This window comes from Indicator indicator, chromosome 25, assembly GCF_027791375.1.
Source record: "Indicator indicator isolate 239-I01 chromosome 25, UM_Iind_1.1, whole genome shotgun sequence".
Classification (NCBI taxonomy): domain Eukaryota; kingdom Metazoa; phylum Chordata; class Aves; order Piciformes; family Indicatoridae; genus Indicator; species Indicator indicator.
Genome location: NC_072034.1, coordinates 8,782,002 through 8,802,599, shown reverse-complemented (window position 1 = coordinate 8,802,599; position 20,598 = coordinate 8,782,002).

The following is a 20,598-nucleotide window of genomic DNA, read 5'->3' as shown; positions in this document are numbered from 1 at the left end:
TTTTTTTTTTTTTAGTGCATAATATATATTCAATATCTTCCTAACTTGCCTGCTTAAATATGTACTGTACTAAGATGTTTTCTGGTTTTATACTTCAGTTTATAAACCACCAGTATTTTAAAGCCTGAGATTGTCCTCTATAATATCCAATTACAACAGCATTGCAGCCAGGAAGTGAAGTAAATTATACTGAATAAGCTCAGAATTCCTGATTGAGCTACATCCACGAAACACAATTGTATACATTGTCTGTGGCAATGCTACACTAAGACATCTTGTAAATGTTTACAGTTACCACTTTAGCATCTAAGTTTGATTTCTCCGTTAAATACCATTGGCTTTTTCTTGCTATTCATACAGGAGCCCTGCTTCACAGAAAATAGAAAACCAGCAAAACTAAGCAGGGCACTAAATCCATCTCAGGATTCTGCTGACATCAGAAATCACTCAAGCTTTGCTCAAGAGACTCTTTATGTATTTATAATCCTGTCCTTTACAGGCTTCTTCCATTTACTCTATATGTGGATGACCAACTGAATATTTGCATGACAGCCAATACGGATCCCTCATATGCCAACAGTGAGCTGTCTGATGTTAGGACACACATACCAGCCAGGTTTGAAAATGTCCTGGACAAAAACATTTATCATGTAGCAAGAACTAAAGGAGCTGCCTGATAAATACTATCCATAAAAATACAACTGTTGTAAAGAGAGGTAGACAAGATAAAAGTAACTTAAGAGCCTCTTCAGAGATGAGAACAACATTTAGGGTTTGTACAAACAGTGATGGTTTTCTTTATTAATATTTCTTTGTTAACAGATTTTGGCAGAACCTTTTGAGCCATGTACTCAGCCTTTCCTCAGTGCCAGGTAAAGGCACCATTCAGTGAGAGATGCTGCACAGATGCCACCTGCTCAGGTGATCTTACATCACATTATGACAGTGGTTACAGCAGCCTTGCTCTCTCAGGGACTCCAACACTGTTTTCTACTGTTTTGTTTTGTTGTTGGTTTTTTTTATTATTATTCGGAGTATTTCCTGGCTATTCTGAAACCAATTACCAGCAAGGACAAGTTTAAGTAATGAGGCCATTAAAGGACAATGCATTGGTCCTAACAGCTTTCTGGTGGCACACAGTGCAGGACTGTAATGAAATCCAGACACTGGCCTCTTTGGCTGAAAGGAGTGATCTGACTAGCCATGGATGTTTGTGGCATGCACGTTTGCAGGAGCACCTTCCATCAGCATGGCATGTCAATGGTAAAAATATTCCCTCACTGACATAAAAGTAGAATAATTTTTCTAACCTTATCCATAAGATAGGACAGTATTATTCATGTTGGATAAAACCTTGCTTTTGATAGAACAGTTTCTGTTGATACCTCTTCAAAGGTAAGCTAGGTCTTACAGCTGGAGTAAATCCAATGTCACTGGACCATTTTGTACATTTGCTAGGAATCAATCTTTTCCATTTTTTTCATGATATTAAAACAATCATTAGATAAAATAATCCCACTCCCTTTCAACTGCAATCAGCTCTCCTGCTTCAAAGATAGCTCAGTTCATTTAAATCTTCTAGTTGTATCTGTGTGTCTCTTTGAAAGGCTCAGAGTTACCCACAAGACTCAAGCATTACAGTAAGGTATTGATGGCATCTGGGTCCCAAAACTCATGTTCTGAAAATACTGTCTCAACAAAGGAGCTACAGAGCCTAATTACTTTATCTTTTTTTTTTTTTTTTTTTGTAAGATGTGGTTATTATGCTGTGAAGAGTGAAGTGTCTTTCACTGTAAGTGGGAGGTGGAATGACTGAACCTACACTGCTCTTGATGTGCACCCTGCAGCAAATCATTGCTCTCTCTGCAACACTTCCTTCAACTGTAAAATGAACTTATTGTAGAACCATCCTCAGAGCAGGGATGGAAAAATAACTAGTAATGTAGACATCTAAAATATCTGTGATCCTGAACTATACACTTCTAAAATGAGAAAGGTGAAGTGACTGGCAGCCTTTGCTATACTGACTTCTTTTTTTTACTACAGTGAAATTAAGAAACTGTCAGAGAAATTGCCAGAACACGAAGATTATTTGTTAATTTTTCAATAAACATTTGACAGTTGTCAATTTCTGAAGGCAGGACTATGGGAAAATGAAAAGCTCTGAGGATTGGATACCCAGCAGTCCTCCAGCTTTGTCAAGAGATCAATTGAAGAGAAGAACCAGAGCCTACACCACCAGCTGCAGGGCAGTATGCAGGTCAGCCATTTGGTATTGCCTCCAAACTGCAATGAGTAACAGCCAGTTTATGACCCATCTAGGATATGCTGTCTCTTCATTCTGTGATTCATTCTTGAACGCAAGCTATAAATACGGTAAATGAAACCAATTCTTCAAAACCAACTTGTAACCTCCTAACCAAATTGCAACTGAATAAAACTCTTGTGAAAATATGATTGAAACAGATCCCTGGATTTAAGTGTAAGAAATATAGAAAATAATGTCATAAACCCTGACTGGACTTTTGTAGAATGATTTCAGAATCTGAAAGACACTATTAAATGACATCATGGCACTAAATGAGTCTGGTGACAGTCATTACTAAACTTTTCCCTACTGTGCACAGAAGACTGAAAAGATTAGGAGTGCTTGGTCTAGAAAAAGATTAAATCAAATCTGGTCTAAGAAATAGAAATGGCATATTTTCCGTTTATGTGTATTTGTAAGGAAAGAACAAATGGGCATTCATAATTATGACATACTAACATATGCCTGGGATGTTTATGCTAACCTGTAAATTTAATTCTGGGACCATTATGTTGTCTAAAAAGCTTCTAATTTTGTTTATTCTTTCTTTTTGCATATTCCACTTTGAAGTAAATGTACATTGAATGGTAAAATCAGCAAGAACACTACGAACAAGAAATATGCCAAAAAATGGCAACGCAAATCATTCAGCTCGGTTCACTCTGGGAAAATGGGCTGCCTGCAACACCAGAAACCTGTTTGTCCTTGTTTGCGTTCATTGTGCAAGGACAGAGCCGAGGTAGGCTCCGAACAAATCAGAAATACATCCCCTTGTCTTCTAGCTCATGAAGAATAATAAAACATTAGGTGAAAATAGTTTCCTATATATGTAAAAGACCCTCTGGAAAGACTTGTGGCTATTGTAACATGCTAGGAAGCTAAGTTTTTTTGTTTCTGCTGAATGATGGACTCACAACTGACACAAGATAATCAAATCCTAGGATAAAAGAAAATAACCAAATGTTCCTCTTCTGTGCTCAGAAGGAAGAATAGGACAAGGGGAATGTTATAATCCACAGCCTTTGGAGGGCTTGTCAAGCACATACTATTAAAATAAACACTCAGCTCTGAGGAAACCTACATTATGCTCCAACTCAAAATATGCTGAGAACCACAGCTTACAGGGGAAGAACGCTTAGGAGCTGATTCAGTGGTTCTATGTCACTCAGCTTTTAACCCTTACAGGGGAAAGTGAATCCATATGATACCAGACAACTCTGTGAAGTAGAAACCATGTGAAAACCTGCTAAAGTGTGGGCCAGAGTTGAGCTGAATGGTTTCTGCTTTGTTTCTCTCTTTTTTTTTTTTTTTTTTTAGTTCCTAAAGATATAGTTTCATTGTCTTCCTTTGCAGGCATCTTATTTTAATTTAAAATCTAATGGTACCCAAAAATAGGGTGATGTTTTCAGATCTGGACAGTTGGAACTAGGTGTAAATTGTTTGTGGTCCTAGTTTAAAAACAAACAAACAAAACTGAGGAAAAAACAAACCTGAAAGTAGAGTGTCTGCAGCAGAACAGGATATTTGAATTGCATTATATCAACAAACACTGACATTCTCATTTTTACAGTAATCATTGCAGCAAGAAAGGAATGTAATATCCTCACTTTAGATGATACTACTAAAACCAGGTATCTTCTTCAAGAAAAACTGCAAGAGTTTACAACCACAGCAAACTCAGTAGTGGATGAAAATAAACAAAGATCTGAAATGTATAAAAAGTCAAAAGGAATATAAAGGCAAATGTTGTACCACGTCATGTACAAAGTACCCACCATGACAGTATCTTAGACATGCTGCTGAAACTTTCCAGGGTAAAATATATTTATGTAGATTGAAAAATAAAGCACTCAAAATTGAAGAAAAGCTAGATTCAGGCTGGTATTATAAATGTAATTCTCTCTTTATGCCTTTCCAACCTATGCACTAAACTGCAGCAGGGCACCGCTAGGCAAATAATAGGCTATCATGTAATTGTACACTACATCATAATGTATTCACATCAGAAGGCAAAATTAAAGATACATCTACTTTCATTGGAAGAAAAAAGGCAAGTAATGATGGTGAAGGATTTACAAGACTGTATTTATCAAGAACAGAGAATTAAAAGGCTTTTAGCAAATGGACTTTTTCTAACTGGTGCAAGTATCACATTGATATTCTCCATAGTTACAGCTCCAGTACCAGTAGCAATAATAGAAGTGACATTAGAAATAGGGCTTAACGCACTGAGGCTCAAATTGCTGTCATCACCAAGGGGAAATTCTACATCTAATTGCAGATTCTCGAACAGCTAGCCTGATTTAGTCTGATGACCCATCAAGATTCAAAACTGAACTTAAGTACAATTTTCTGGAAATTACCTGTATATAAATTCTTAATGTGACTTCTGGAACATACTATTCAGATCTTGTCCTCTTTGCATTCAGGGTTTTTTTAATTACTTTGGGTACCATCTTATGGCATTTAATGAAGAACATGTTTAAGGACCGGAAGGTGTAACTTTGTACAGGTTCACTGTTGTAGCAACACAAAAATGCTGAGATCTGAGAGGACAACTCTCACAAGAGCTTGTATTCACAATGACCTCACTTGTCTCGGTTTCAGAATGAACTATGATGCAGCTTCTCACTGAGCAGGTTTCTATTCCTTGTTCTATTAAGCAATTAATTTAAATACTGATAAATAATCATCCACTTTTCTCTTGTTCCTGTCACTGCAATAACAAATCAATTCTCAGTATTATCCAAAGGATGCAGATTTACATATCAGCAAAGGTTAGGAGTATTCCAACTGTACATTTTAGTTCATGTTTATTTCCAGTAACAATATTAACTACAGTACTCAATAAAGTAAATTGCACAAGATTGGAATTTACCTTCTAAAATATGCAATTCCTGTGTGCAGCCACTGGATGGACTTGTGGAGCCAGTGAATATTTTTTTATTGTAGACAAGATGCACAATTAGGTGAGCAACTGCGGGGAACTTTCCCTTCTGGGCAAGAGGAGGAGTTTTCTGTAGAAAGGACCTGAGCCTAAAAAAGCAAGGTACAAGGAGAGATTTTAGCCTCTCAGCCTCTCCTCTTCAATTAAGGTAAGGTTTTTTGATTACTCAGTTTAAAAACAGGCCATAGTTATTTAAAGTTCTGTTTAGTTTTTGAAACATACCCTACTTTAAAATGCTCATGTTCTTGAAGAATAAATTAGGAAGGTATCTGCTTAAGCTATCTTACTCTTTTTTTGGAATAAGAACCAGTTTGAACCACTCTTAATTCTAGGTGGAAAACAAGCCCTACCTTAAATAAACTTTTGTATGATTGTCCATGAACATAAAAATTGTATTTCCTTTTTTATTACAGCTGGCTGTTGCAAGTGCTTCTGAGAATTTTGAGTGCATTAGATTTAACTATAGTACAATCTATTTAATGTAGTTTTTAGGCTCAGTTACCATTTCAGTATAGACACACATGACTCCATACCCTGTGTTCTGCTTTTGTGTAGCTAAGAGAAATAGTAGGTATCAGTTGTAACTCAGTAAATTCACCTCAAAGAAAGTCCAGGTAAATAGGATTGCTCTGGGCAGAAGTGAAGAATGAAAGTATACATGTATGCCTAGGAGAAAGAAGTGCTGTTGCATACATCTCCCCATACCTGCTGTGCTATACCTGTGAGCAGTGACAGTGCCTAGCATTGCTCATTCACTCTCCCTCTGCAGATAAACCCAGCTATAAGATCTAAATGTGGCTCACATGGTTGTATCATTTGATCTGACTGCCATCACTCTATTCTGTCCCAAACAATTTAGAGTGGCACCAAACCCAGCTTTAGCTGAGGTTACTCTGCATGCCTGAATTTGTCTGTGTGCGGTGAAGGCCATATGCAGACTCTGCAGTGAGTCAGTGTCCTTAGAGTTTTTATTAAATGCATGGGACAGTCTTACTGAGTGTCTATTATAACCAGGATGAGTGAGGTACAGTTCAAAGAGGCATGTGAGTGGGGAAGGAAGGCTGGGGCCGTGTCTATTCAGTGTCTATTGCTCTCAGTCCTCTTCTGGAAGAAAACACGAGACTATTAGACATGGCTTAGCCAACAACATCTTCCCATCCTAATTCACTTCTTAACCATGTACAACACAAACTCTGCGGATAAAATGACACCTACAGAAAATTCTCTCTGGATCACATCAATATTTTGCTGCTTTCTAGAATAATCTGTAAATAATAGTTATTTTTTAGAAAAACAAACAATGCCTGAGATAGAGCCCAAATCAGACTAATTTAGCAGCCACATTTGAAGTTATGCATACACTTTAACACCAGTCTACATCAGGAGCTGACACCCATGAATGAATTGCCTGCAATGATAACACAGGCCCTGGAAAGGGATGGAATGACACCTGTTACAATTACAATAATCATGATGCCCATCACTGGACATGAAATGCACGCAGAGTGTCTCTGGCATGCCAGGGCTCCTGAATGCCAAATGCTGTCCTGACCTCAGATGGGGGAATACCATCTGGCATAGAAGTCCTGCAGTTGGCACTACAGGCTGCAGGCTCCTCTCTCCCCCACGTCCTGTCCTACCTCTGTGTTACCAAAAGGGATCTTGCAGGAATGAAGTCAGGCTACAAGAATACTGAATGTCTGAGTCAGGGACTAAGAATGGGGCTGGCAGCTCTAGAGACTGCCTGATTATATCATTGCCTAAAAGAAAAACTGTGACAAATCAGGTTCTCCTGTACCTCTCACAAGGCAATAAGATCTCCCTCCGTGTTCTCCCCATTACATACAGTGTCATGTCACAGGTGTGTGCCTCCCTGATAAAATCCTCCTGGAAAACATCATACCTCAGCCAAGAATGCTTCCCCCTGCAAAGCCCCTGAGCACGACTTGGAATTCTTGGTTTGTTCTGACCTCCTTTAACTTCCTGACCTTGTTCTGCAACTAGGTGTTGGTCCACTTTTAATCATGCCAGACTAACCAAACAGCAATCTTCTCATACCACTGCTGATTTAGGAAGCCTTGCTAAGCTGCTGCACTGGGAATCTTCCACCATGCAGAGATTAAGTCACAGACTTCCTTCCAGGGTAGGTGGCATCATGAGCTGCCAGCTCCAGGCTGGGACAGTAAATTAGGAGGGGCAGTATCCTAGTATTACAGAGGGCACCGTAGGCAGAGCTTGTGGAATTACTAGTACCACTAATCCAGCCGCCTACACAAGCAAATCAAGTGAATCATCTACCTTACTGGTCTATCAAGCCTCAGACACATATATGATACTGGATGTGTAATGGTGGACTGGTTCACCTGAATCAGATTTTTAAAGTGCTTCTGAATTATATGTTACAATTTAAGCTAGTTAAAGCCACAGCCTCAATGTGGGAGCCATCCTCCTTCAGCCAGAAAAGCTAAGCCGTTTATTATTGTAGATAAACCACTGAACAGAAAGCTGCTTATTCCTATGAATGGAATATTTGCCTAATGTTCTAAAAACAAAGAATTGCAGGACAATAAAATTATTCTATCGCTATGTCAAACTTTTCGATCTACTCTAGTTAGGAAATATGATGTAAATATCTATACCTATAATGATGATTTGAATTAAAGCTCTGTCAGGCAATCACTTGCTAGATCCACAAATGACAAAGCTGATGCAAAGCTCTGAATCTTTTCACTCACAGATTGTTTGGTAAATGGCTTTATTCGCATTGGATGCACTATTAAAATCATTCAAATTAGTAATCAATCTGTTCCTGTTACTGTACACCTGAAAGAGTAACAGTGAATCTGTCTTACTGCAGCCAAATGACAAATATCAGAAAAACTGTTGCCAAGACTGCTTGGTTTGTCTGGGTTGAGGCCTGTGGGTTCCCACCTGTTCTGTGCAATGCCACTCCGATTATTACGTCACAGCATAGACTAAGCACAGCTTGGAACGTTGCAAGTGTGGGTGATATATGACATCCAAAATGAATTCCCTTCACTTAATTATGTACTGTCTTTGACACAGAGAAAAATGTTAGTAGCATATTCTTAAAACGTAGAATATTTGCTTTGATTCTGTTGGGGCACTGGCATGTGCCATTCTGAAGAAATAACAAGGTTACAGTGCTCACACAGCTCAACCCCGACATTTGAAATGTCTAAACCTCCTGCCAAATTATTTTCTGCATATCAAAAGTGCTTGCACATACTCATGCTGATAGGTATTTCTTATCTCTTGACATTTCAGTTAAAGGCATAAGGGGTACTAATACCTGTTTCCAAGTGTTCTGTAACCTATTTCTACTCAATTCAGGGTTTAATTTCTGACACCACAAACACAAGCCTTTGCTCTTTGAAAGCAAATGCCCATGCAAATATGAAGGAAGAAGGAATTTGAAAGGAAAAATAATAACTTGTGATTCCTGAACAACAGATGAAAAAAATGATAAATCTTCTGTCCTGGAGAACACTTGTGTTTATTTAGGGATAATCAGTTCCGAAGCCAGAAGCTGGTAACAACAGACTTCTCTCCCCCCTAGCAAATGCACATCCAGAGCTGACCAATGAAGTTCCCAGGCATGCTCAACGAGGCAGATCCTGATCCAGAGGTAATCCTATCCCTGTTTTGCCAGTTTTCAGTGCCTCAGGACTCCTTATATTATGTCCCAGCTACCTTTGCCTTTGATCTGCACTGCTTTGTAATGGGGTATGTCTTTTATGAATTGGGTCTGTATTTAACCTCCTGGCAACGAACTGTGCTGTTACACAGTGTGCTATGCACTTGGAAATGAGTCTCATGCTGCTTGATAGCTGCAGATTGCATGCCACAAATCCCCCCTCACTAGCCATCCAACCCAGTCTCAATGGGGGGAATGGATTCCTGCAAAAGGAGTGGGTAGAACAATGCAGTGTATTAATTTCATGTACCAGTACGCTTTTTCCTTATCCATGATTCAGAGGCTCTGGATGAGCACAGAGCTCAGATGACTGAAAATCAAGGGAATAGTCTTTATACATATACTTGAGACAAAGAGTGATGACACAGCTAGTTAAACAGGGAAGGTGTACATTGATGTGTGGCAATTAAAAATTAATCTAGTGGTCTAGCATAAATGACAGAACTCGTAGACTAGCAGAATGGAGAAGCATACTGTGATCTTTTCCATAATGTGCTGCTCGTGCGTTAAGGAGTTCAGTGATTTCTAAATATAGCAGTATTGTGCAGCAGCACTACTTAGATAAACTTGAGTAGCAATGTCATTTAATCTAAAAATAGAGAAATGCTTCTCCCTACAAATGCCTAAAGACTGTAACTGTGGTTTCACAGGCAGCTTAAGGCAATCTAAGTTTGCACTGTCACTGAAAGCAGCTGTCCTATCCTCTCCTCAATCTCTGGCTGTAAATTTCTGCTCCTCCCTTGCCAGGGCACTATGCTGTAAAACACCACCAAGCCATCACACAGACATTCAGTTTGTGAGCAAAACCCCCTGGCATCTGGCCAACTCAGAGAACACAGCAGCAAACTCAGTGACAATTTGTACAGAGGACTTAGGTAGCATTTATGTTAGACATTAACGAGATGTGAGTAGGTTTGGAAACCAGAGATACATTTTCCTGCTCAAGCATTTGACACAGTAGATGGCCTGCATGCCTCAAAATGAAATCCAAAGCAACTAGTGAACTGATCTGAACATTGCTTGAGGGCATTGTCTTAGGAAGTACTTGCTTACAGTGGGTCAAGAGGGACATCTCAGTGTGGGCTGCAAGCGCTCTGTTACACCTAGGTGTGTGTCACCATGCAGCACTCCAGAAGGAAGTCTGGACAGATCATTGTCCTCTGCTAAAGTGATCTAGCAGGGGAGAACACCATGGTGGTAACAGTCTGATTTACAAAATGGCATTAGTCCTTGGTTGGAGGTGGGAAATCTGGACTAATTCCTGCTTTGGTTAAACACAGATCTCTCAGGTATGATCTGGTCATAAGGCTAACATTTTGCATTTGGATGGAATAAAGCAAAGGGTCAGGCACTTGAAGCACTTGAAGCTGTGTCTCTTGAAAAGGGAATGTCAGGCTCACTGGGCTAGAGAGGACCACAACACTAATCCTTTAACGTAAAAAGGACCAAAGAAAGAACACATCTTAATACATGATGACCAACTGTAGGTATGGGAAGCACAGCTCTGCATCTAAAGGTAGGTGGAAAAAAGATTTAGTTTTCTTACATGTGACCCTCTTATTACTGCCCATTTACAACAAAACAAGCAAAAAAAAAACCCAACCCAACTCAAGTCACAGATTTATCTTATAAATCTGAAGAATCTGGTCTTTTCATGCATCCAGATGGAAGCTGCATGTGTCACACAGTTACTTTATCAAGCCTGCAGTTTCTGATGCAAGGCAGTGCTCAGGCAGAACTCCTACTTCCATCTCTGTGAAGTTATGTGAATAGTGATGAAAAATGACAGGTATTTCTAAAATGTATTTTATGTGGCTGTGTTTTCTCTCTCTCATCGCAAATGCCTCCAGGTCAGGCAGCAGAGCTGCATGCCATAGCACCATCTGTCAGACTTTTAAAAGGCACAGACATATCATCATTCCTTTCTTGGGGTTCTTCTTTCTTGAATTGTGCAGAAGAGTGATGAGGCTACAGAGCAATTTCTCCTTCTTTCCCCTCTTTTGGGCTGCAGTGATTGCCTTTCATTTTGAATATGGTTCAAAGGAGCACAAAATATGTATTGCTGTTATAAAGACTGGAAACTTGTGTCATGGTTCTTCTGACATCTTTCCTCATACACCATGCATATATCTTTCATCCTCAGCCTTAAAACCAGTTAAAGCAAACAGAAGGCTATTTCAGATTGGGCTGTTCTGCTAAACCAGTATGACTGCTGTTCTTTGCTCCTAAGAGCCTTTCTATGGGCTGCCAGTCCAGTCACCAAAATTGTCAGTTCAAAGCAGGAGAACCAGCTTCTAGGTACTCACATTTCCACAGGAGCTCTCACATCAGTGCAGAACATCTCACTTACATGGATTCCCAAGTGCAAATCAATAGGGAAAAGAAGAAGTCCTATCCATGAACCCTTCTGATCACTAGATTTGTACTGAAAAGCCAACCCTAAACTGCCTGCTGTAGCTAAAGACTGCATTAAGACCAAAGCTTTGTTTCCTTTTGTTTTGGAGAACGAAGGTCAGTTGTGATATGTTATTTCTAATCCACTTTCACAACACAGTTTAAGAAGGTATTTAAACAGGGAGATTAGGCTCTATCAGCTGCTCTTTAAAGCAGTCTATAAAGAAAGAATTGCAGTTGCCTTAATTAGGTAACACCTGTATTGCTAGCTGTAAAATGTCTGCAATTCAATCAGATTTGAACTTTGCAGAGTTCCTGCCTATGTGGGCCAGTTCACAGTTCTCTGCACTCTGGACAGACCAACACAGCATGGCTTGTTGCCCTTTGCAGTTAGAAGAGGAATTGTATTTCTTTCTAAATAAGTACAGGGTTTCTGTCCATCTTCTGAGCAAAACTAGCATTAATAGACAGCTTGGGTTTCTACATTTGGTAATGATTACAAACACAAACAGCTACAAAGCTTGATGCAGTGTTCTGCTGTATTTAAAGAGATAATTCAGTGGTGACCTAGCAATGTGAGTTAACAGTTGGACTTAATGGTCTCTTCCAACTAAAATGATTCTATGACTCTGTAATTCTTGTATTTCAGAGTGCTACATCTTAAATTCAGGTTTACAGCCAATCCATCATGAAAGGAGAAGAAAGGTAGACAGAGAACACCTCAAACCTAGAAGCTATAGCTAAAGAAGAAGGCAAGACACTGCATGTTGTCTGCTGTATCTTAGAGACAATTTACAGGTGTAAGTCTGTGAAAGAAGCAGAGACTGCCAAGACAGGTGTAAGTCTGTGAAAGAAGCAGAGACTGCCAAGGGTGGCCAAGTGGCTGGCTGGTGACTGGGAAGCACTAGCACCCTGAGGACAGCTGAGAGGGTACCTGTGATACTAGCGGGGCAGAAGGAAGTAAAGAGAGTTGTTTTCTTCTGAATCTACAAGGGTCTCACTCTGGTTGTTCTCTTCAAACTGCAATCTACCTCAGACTAGATGAAGAAGTAGCTATCATCAGCTCTACTGGGAATCCTGCAGTTAAGAAATCTGCTATGTCCTGCAGCACAGCTAGCGGCACAGAAAATGTAACTGAGATGTGAGATTTTATGATTGCATTGGCAAATACTTAGGTGTCACTGAAGACATGCAGTACATAAATGGGATGGATTGGGATGAAAGTACTCATAATTGTAGGAGCAGCAGAAGGGAGGAGCACAGGTCCAAATTACAATAAACACAGCACTACTGATGCATAGAGGACTGCAGTCTTGTCAACTCAGCAGAAGATTATTCCCCTGTCCCAGTCTCATTTTGTACAAAAGGAAAAACAGAACTTACACACATGATGATGTATCTCTAACTGGGCTTTTTAAAATGAGAAATGCCTCTGACAGAAGAAACAGAACTCCTGATTTTTCACAGGCAGGAATAATTCTTAAATGTTCTTGCACTGAACAACCCTTTTGTAAAAAACATTAAATGGCATTTATGAAATCAAAAGCAGAGTATGAAGGGAAGCACAGTGAAAGTATTTAATTTAAACACTCTAGTTGTACTTTGTTTTCCAAGTTTAATTATCAGAAACTGCTAGGATCCTACTAAAAAAAGCAGAATATTCATAATACCAGATCAAATTTTCTATCTTAATAATTCTTTTCCTTAAAAGAAGAGAGGGTTTTTCTCTTCTCATGTGTGCAGCCTTTAATTAGTCTGTTCAGACACAAGCAGCATTAGCTAGACTCTGTCACAATTATCCGCATTTGGTAGCTAATTACTCCTTGAATAGTCTTAAGGCTACCAGCAATTTTAGTACAATTGGCAGCCTGGGGCCCTTAGGAGCTGTTCCAGCAACCAAGAATAGCTGGAACGGAGAGGCAGGCCAGCCACGACCCTTTCTCCTCAGCTACAACCTAACATATCTACTATGCCAAAGGCAAGAGCAACACAGAAATGAAAATATTCCCAAGTGGCTAAACGTGCTCTCTTTATGGCCTTTTTAAACTAATGGAGAAGCATAAAGAGACTACGGGGAAATGGAAAATAGGACCTTTTAAATGCTAAAGCATTGGCAGGACTACTAATGATTTTCCAATTTTGCAATGTTCCATTAAAACAACAGTACAAAACACTTATATGGAATCAGATTCTGACACAAGACTTTTATACTAGTAATTTTATTCACTGATGCCTCATTGCAGTAATTTACATCACTGCAATATGAGTGTCAAGTGGATATAAAATGCTGACTTGATTGAGTCACATTCCATATGTATTTTACACAGGTAGAAAAAACTTCACAAGGGACACAGCAGTGTCTGCGATTTCAGTAAACGATTCCTGCTGGACACTTGTGTGATATCAGTGGCAGACTAAAATTAACATGAAAATTTAAATGAGAACTTCAGTTTTAAAGACACTGTTTAATTCAGACTCTATTCCACAACTCCAAAGAGTGTTGCTTGCAAACTCAGCAGTACTGAGTTAGCAAAGACTAAGGAATTCCTTTTAGAAATTTCACAAGGTTATGAGAGTTTAAAAACTTCACTTTCTAAGTGTTTCTGTAGCCATGCCCTAACTGAAGAACTACCTTATTGGCTCTTCTTTTCCTAATCCCTTCAATTGAGGCCAGTGTTCCCACCAAAAAAATTACTGGTTATCCCTCAGATTCTCAGAGGGAACTGTCTCTTCTTCCATTATATGAACATTGCATGATCTGGGACAAGAGAAGAGGTGCCAGCACTTGATGCACACAAATTTGGAAGAAGAGTAGAAAAGGTTCTTCCCACTGGCTGCCCATTACTACTCTGGATTAGGTGTATGGTAAAACTGCACCTCAATCAGTGCCACTCTGGAAACATCAGGAATAATCCTTCCTTCAGTTTATCCCATACCACCATACCCTTTTGCCAGGTCTGCTGTAAGTTCTCAGCTCCAATTGCTTTCATACACTATGGAGTTTGGAGGGAAAAACAGTAAAATTCAGTAGCAGTACCAGCTTTCATAATTCCTGCTCTTCTCTAGTGAGATCAGTTCCATGGGCTAGTCCATAACACACCCAAACCCTTGCTGTGCTAGCCTAGCAAAGGCTGCAGTGCAGGTGCAGAAATGAGTAGCCAGCGTTTTGTCATTGGATGTTGAATTGCAGTTAGTTATAATTCCTGGCCAAGGACAGACAATACTGCAGTGACAAAAGTAAATCCATAAATTCTAATGGAATGTAAAGGACAATTAAAAAAATTCCAACAAAATCTTAAACAACCTCAGCCAGTTTTATCCAAAGTTAGCAAAACATGTATACACCTACCAATGGATTTGGCCCTTCGACTTAGGAAAACTCAAAATATATCTGGTTCTTGTTTACTATCTTCACCTCCAATAACTACTGTCATGACAATTCATCTTCAGAATGAAATGCCAAGAATCCATAACATAGCACAGCAGCAGCATATTTAAAAGAAGAAACATGGTGAGAAGCACAAAATCAGAGCCTTTTTCTTCCACAATATGGTCCCAAACCTAACCCCATTGTTTCAATAATTATATTCCTAGTTATTATGACTCTTTGTTTTCCCCATCTCATTATTTACATTTATAGATGAGTACAATGGAGATGGCAATCCAAATCATATTCTGAAACATCTCTGTATTTGCCTTAGGAGTAAAAAATAATTTGAATTTGCGACTCTCCCCTTCTTTCCCTTTGAGGAAAAAATTGTCAGTCTATTTACAGCTAATCTGATATGGACACGCTCTGACTTGAAAAAGATTTGTCTAAGGACTTTGTAGGGTTTGGAGAACATTAAGGGGGTAGGTTATCATTCTGAGAGACAGTAAATTGCTTGAAGAAATAATTTTGTCTCAGGAGAGTTCCTATCAGATGAGATATTGTCTATTTGTACCACTCTAACTTTATGCTGGATCAAGCATAATTTATCCTCCTCAACTGACAGAAAGCTGGCAGAAAATGGGAATAAACACTATAACATATGCTCTGGCTGATTCGATAAAAATGTAGTCATATGCTCACACCAATAGAGATCAAATCTTTACTGCCAGGAAATCCAGCATGCACAGATTTTATATTACTTAATGCAGAAACAGAGCCTCTTATTGCTTCATTTCTTCATCATATTAATTGATTTATTATGGACACAAATAAGGAATAGAGGTTTGTTTGAAACCTCCCTGACAAACCCTTCTCTGGAGTGAGCCTATTTAGTGTAATGGTTCTCCAATCAGGGACAAACAGGATCTCCAGACAGTATGAATGTCTCTGTCATAGCACTGCCATGCACGGATTTGTACCTTTATGGTACAAATTTGCCTTTACTGAAGGCAAAAGTGGCTGTAACACCTCTCTGTAAAAGAGATGTTGGACTGGCAGTATAGCTGCACTACTGGAGATATATGCAGATATTTTTGTGTACTAGGGTAAACCTCATTTACCTCATCCTGAAATCCTTTTGGAAGCAAGTCTCAGACAACATGGGGCATGTTCTTAGCTACTGATGAAGTAGAATATGCATTTTGAAGGCAACACAACACTTTCTTTGATACTAAAACAGTTTAAGCAAGTTTGTGGCACACTTCATTTTGCACCTTTACTTGACAAACTGAAAATGGAATTCTGACAAGGTTTGGATCATCTAAACCATTGCTGTGTTGTTTTGAGCTGACTGGCACTGCTGGGAAGCACCACCTTTCACAAGAAACCAGAAACACTAAAATTAGAAAGACTACAGGTATTCAGATGAGGCCATTTTAGGGAGCAATTCATTCCTAATCTATAGTGTGAGATTTTGGCTAGAAAATTGCTCTGGAACATGCCATGCATGTTATGAGACTTTATAGAGGTCTGTGATGCTTATTCTCAACGAGCCTTATGTTAGATGACTACAAATTTGTACAGCTGTTTAGTGCCAGATTAATTGTATGGATTGCATGGAATAAGGGTTGATTGATCTTTGTAATTACATGTCAAATTAAACGTCAATCTTGGGATGTATTTTTCTGTGAGCGTGGGATGCTGTTGTGCCTGATCTTACAAACTGGTTGCTTTACTCTTCTTTAAAACATGCGGGCATAATGGCCATTTATGGACAACTAAGTAGACAACTGGTGTCTACATAAAAAACTGTATTAATATTAGAAATATATAAAAGCAGATTTTTGAGAACAATGCTATCAAACCTTCTGTCAGATAACAAAAAATTAGTTTTTAACTACCTGGAACAGTTTGGCATGCCAAGTGAAGAGTGAAATCTGTGAAAGTGAAGTCTATAAATGCACCGTGACAATTTTTGCTACTGCTCAGGGACCTCCTCATTAGTCTTTACAGAATCTGTATCTGTACATAAACTATAGATGCTGGAAACTATTCATTACTCTTCTTACAAGTGCCTTCTTCCATCATTCTTTCTCACACCATTAAGCTGGCAGAGTTTCTTATCCCTTGTTCTTCTTGTACCTGCAGCAAGTGTTAGAATTTGGTGTTCCTCTTCTGCATTCCACAGCAATGTCATTGGGGATGAGATGCACTTGCTCACTAGCTGTAGCAACATCTTTGCTCAGTCTAACTGGCCTGTTCATACTCAGAGCATCTGCAAAATCAGAGACAGAGAATTCATTAATCAGAAATTCAACAGAAAAGTGTTGCCCAGCTTCCTTGTGATAAAGGCCCCAGTTTACAGTCTGGGGTATATACACAACATCTATCCTCTCTTTCTAGGCAAGGAGAAGGCATGCTGCTCCAGTAGAAGACTTTCTTCAGGCAATGAAAAGAAGATTTTGTAGATCCAGTGACAATACCACGTTATCAGTGAATGTCATCATTGGAAACAGAAGTGACCCAGCACAATTCACCTTGTTAACTAAACAAATCAGCCACAATTCTGGCTGCACAGTTAAGTCTGTACATACTTATTTCAAAGTGACAAAGGCTACTGATGAGTTGCTGATGTAATTGCTGCTACATGACAAGTAGCACAAAAAATAGTATAAAAAACAGAAAAAAAAAAGAAAAAACACAGAAAAAAGGCAAAAACTGAAAAGCATGGACTTTGCCACAGAGGACTTCAGCAATTTACTCCTCACTATGAATGCTTGCCAAAGAATGGGGGCTACACGTGAGCACAGTTTTCACCCACCCCCTCTACAAAAAACAACTTACAAGGACAGACTGATTTTTGTTGACTTTGAACCCTAACACACTTTGTCCAATGAAGAGGTCTGTTAGCAGCAGCCTGAGTTATGACTTAACTCTATCTCAGTTTCCCAGTATGGATTATGACAACACACTAAAGAAAAGGTATATAATCATATGAGCAGTCCTATATGCCTATTTAAACTCATGAAGTCACTATTATGACACATTTACACTTGGTTGTGTATTCACCATTTTCCCCCTCAATAATGATGTGGACTTTGGGATGGAACAGAGGCAATAAAGTCCTGCATAAACTGCTTGAATGGCTTTTGTCCTTCACAGAATTCAATCACTCTAGGAAAACCAACACTGCAATAGATATGGCTAAAAACTATGTATTAGCTTGAAAGATCAGTTCCTTCACTTTGATTCTGGGGGGAATCCTGTGAATTCATTGCTGAAATCTCCTAGGATAGCCAGTGACCATTTCTGAAGTGAACCCCAAACTGAGGTTTGTAGCTACTACAAATCACTGGCTTGTCAAAACAGGGGCTCATTAGTTGTCTCTCTGAACAATACCTGGAATCATCCATTTACAAGAAAAAAAAAGTGATTTAAGGCTGAATAGAGTAACAAATGCCTTAATGACACAATTGAAGAGAGATGGAAAGCAGGTAAGTAGGATAGATGTACAAGAATGCAGAACAGAAAGAATGCCAGTAGTACCCTGATTCTGTTTGCAGTCTTTAACTCACAGCTAGCAGCATGGTGTATCAACACTAACACCTCACAGAATGAGCAGCAGCTGAGCTGGACACCTGTGGACAACCTAGCAGATGATGATTGTGGTGAACCAAGGAAATTACCACAGGAATTTTTAACACAAGCAGTATCATGCTACAGAACAAAATGTACATGTAAACTCAGCAGTATTTTACAAAGATAATCCCAAGACAGAGTTGAAATATAAAAAAGCAGCAACTGAAATGGTGCTAAATCAGTGTTAGCTTTAACACTAAATTAAAAGTCTCTGTATTAGTGGTGTTTCCTGGGGGGGGGGGGAAGGCAACAAACATACAAAACAACCCAGAGCTTTTAAAATCCAAGATAAAATGTGGTATTAAAGCCACTAGATAAGCTCTCCTTGACTTCACAGGACTTAACAGTCACTGCACAGATAAACATAACCTGGTTACTCAAGTGCTTCATTTGCCAGGGTTGTAGTAAAACGCACACAGTACAATTCTACCCAGTATGTGAAAGGTTATACCCGTGCTGTTGAGAAGTGAGTTGGATGAACTTGAACATTATCTGCAGTTGCATTCAAGAGTTCAAATGATTTTCTAATGTTAATTCCACATTTTACATACACTACTTGATGCCCCGTAATGTCATTCACCATCAGTGCTAAGGCAAGAATACCCACACCTGAGCTCATTCACTGTAAAAACCCTGCCACCCAGCCCATGAGGCAAATCTCATCCTCAGTCTCCTTGCTACACTCTTACGTCTGTGTAACTTGCTATTTTTATCTTCTTTCTGCTCCTTTTTGGAGACCTCCTAAAGATTCTTCTGCAGCTCCCACATAGTGTCCACACTGTGGATACATTCCATAATACAGTGGCATTTAGTATTTGTTCCAAAAGCATTTGTAGTCAAATAGTTACTTAGGGCAGGAGTATGCCCTGTTTATACCAAAACTCTGTCTTCCTGCTCAGAGGTGGCCATGCCCAAAGGCCTGCCTGGGCACTTTCTCTGCTGTTTCACTACAGCCTGGAGAGTGCATTTGACAAAGGCCACACTCATATAGTTGCATGTATCGCAGATTAACTGTCTTGTTAAAAACTCGCCTTTGCAAATGATTGGCATGTGCCTTTTGAAAATGCCTCTGTAGTGTACAGGTCAGGAATTTGCTTGAGCAGATCTGGAATAATACACACCAGAGCTGCTGAGAGGCAAAGTAACCTCAGCCTTCCATCTCTGAAGAAAAGCTGCTCCTAGCTCCCAGAAACTGGGCTCCAGTTTCTGCAAATCTACCTCTGGCTCTGTAACAAGACAGTTACTTAGTTGGTTATTGCTTGACTGGTGCTCACAGGTTTCTGCTGTTCCCAGCCTGGACTACAGAGACTTTTCTGTGAAGCACACCATTAGACAGGGTAATTTCCTAATGGATGAAGAAAACCAAAGTGTTTTTTCAGAGATTAACTTAATCTATTTCTACTATATTATGATCAGTCACTTCAGATAGCACACCACTTAGAAAGTCTAAGAAGTAGACTTTCAAGAGAAGTGTGTCCAGCAGGTCTAAGGAGGTTCTCCTCTCCCTCTACTCTGTCCTGGTGAGACCACACCTGGAATACTGCATCCAGTTTTGGGCTCCCCAGTTCAAGAGAGACAGAGATATGCTGGAGAGAGTCCAACAGAGACCTATGATGATGACTGGGGGACTTGAACATCTCTCCTGTGAAAAAAGACTGAGAGACCTAGAGCTGTTTAGTCTTCAGAAGGGAAGGCTGAGATGTGATCTTATTAACATCTATAAATATCTGAGGGGTGGGTGTCAGGATGAAGGTGCCAGTCTCTAGGAAAAGGAACAATGGGTACCAGCTGGAACACAGGAGGTTCCACATCAACATGAGGAGACAATTCTTTATGGTGAGGGTGACGGAGCACTGGAATAGGCTGCCCAGAGAGGCTGTGGAATCTCCTTCTCTGGAGACTTTCAAAACCCACCTGGACATGTTCCTGTGCAGCCTGCCCCAGGTGATCCTGGTTTGGCAGGGGGATTGTACCAAATGATCTCTAGAGGTTCTTTCCAACCCCTAACATTCTGTGATTCTGTGACTTCTCCGCAATGAAAACCTGTACCTGTTGGTAAGAATTTAGTTCTAAGGCTGCTCATATGACATTTCCAAAAAGTTGACAGAAATTTCTGAACAACTTGCATGCATTCAGCATTAAAATATGCTTTGATGTGATACTAACAAAAAATATAGATGTGGTGTACATGAAGCACTTAACAATATGAAATAAAGATGTGC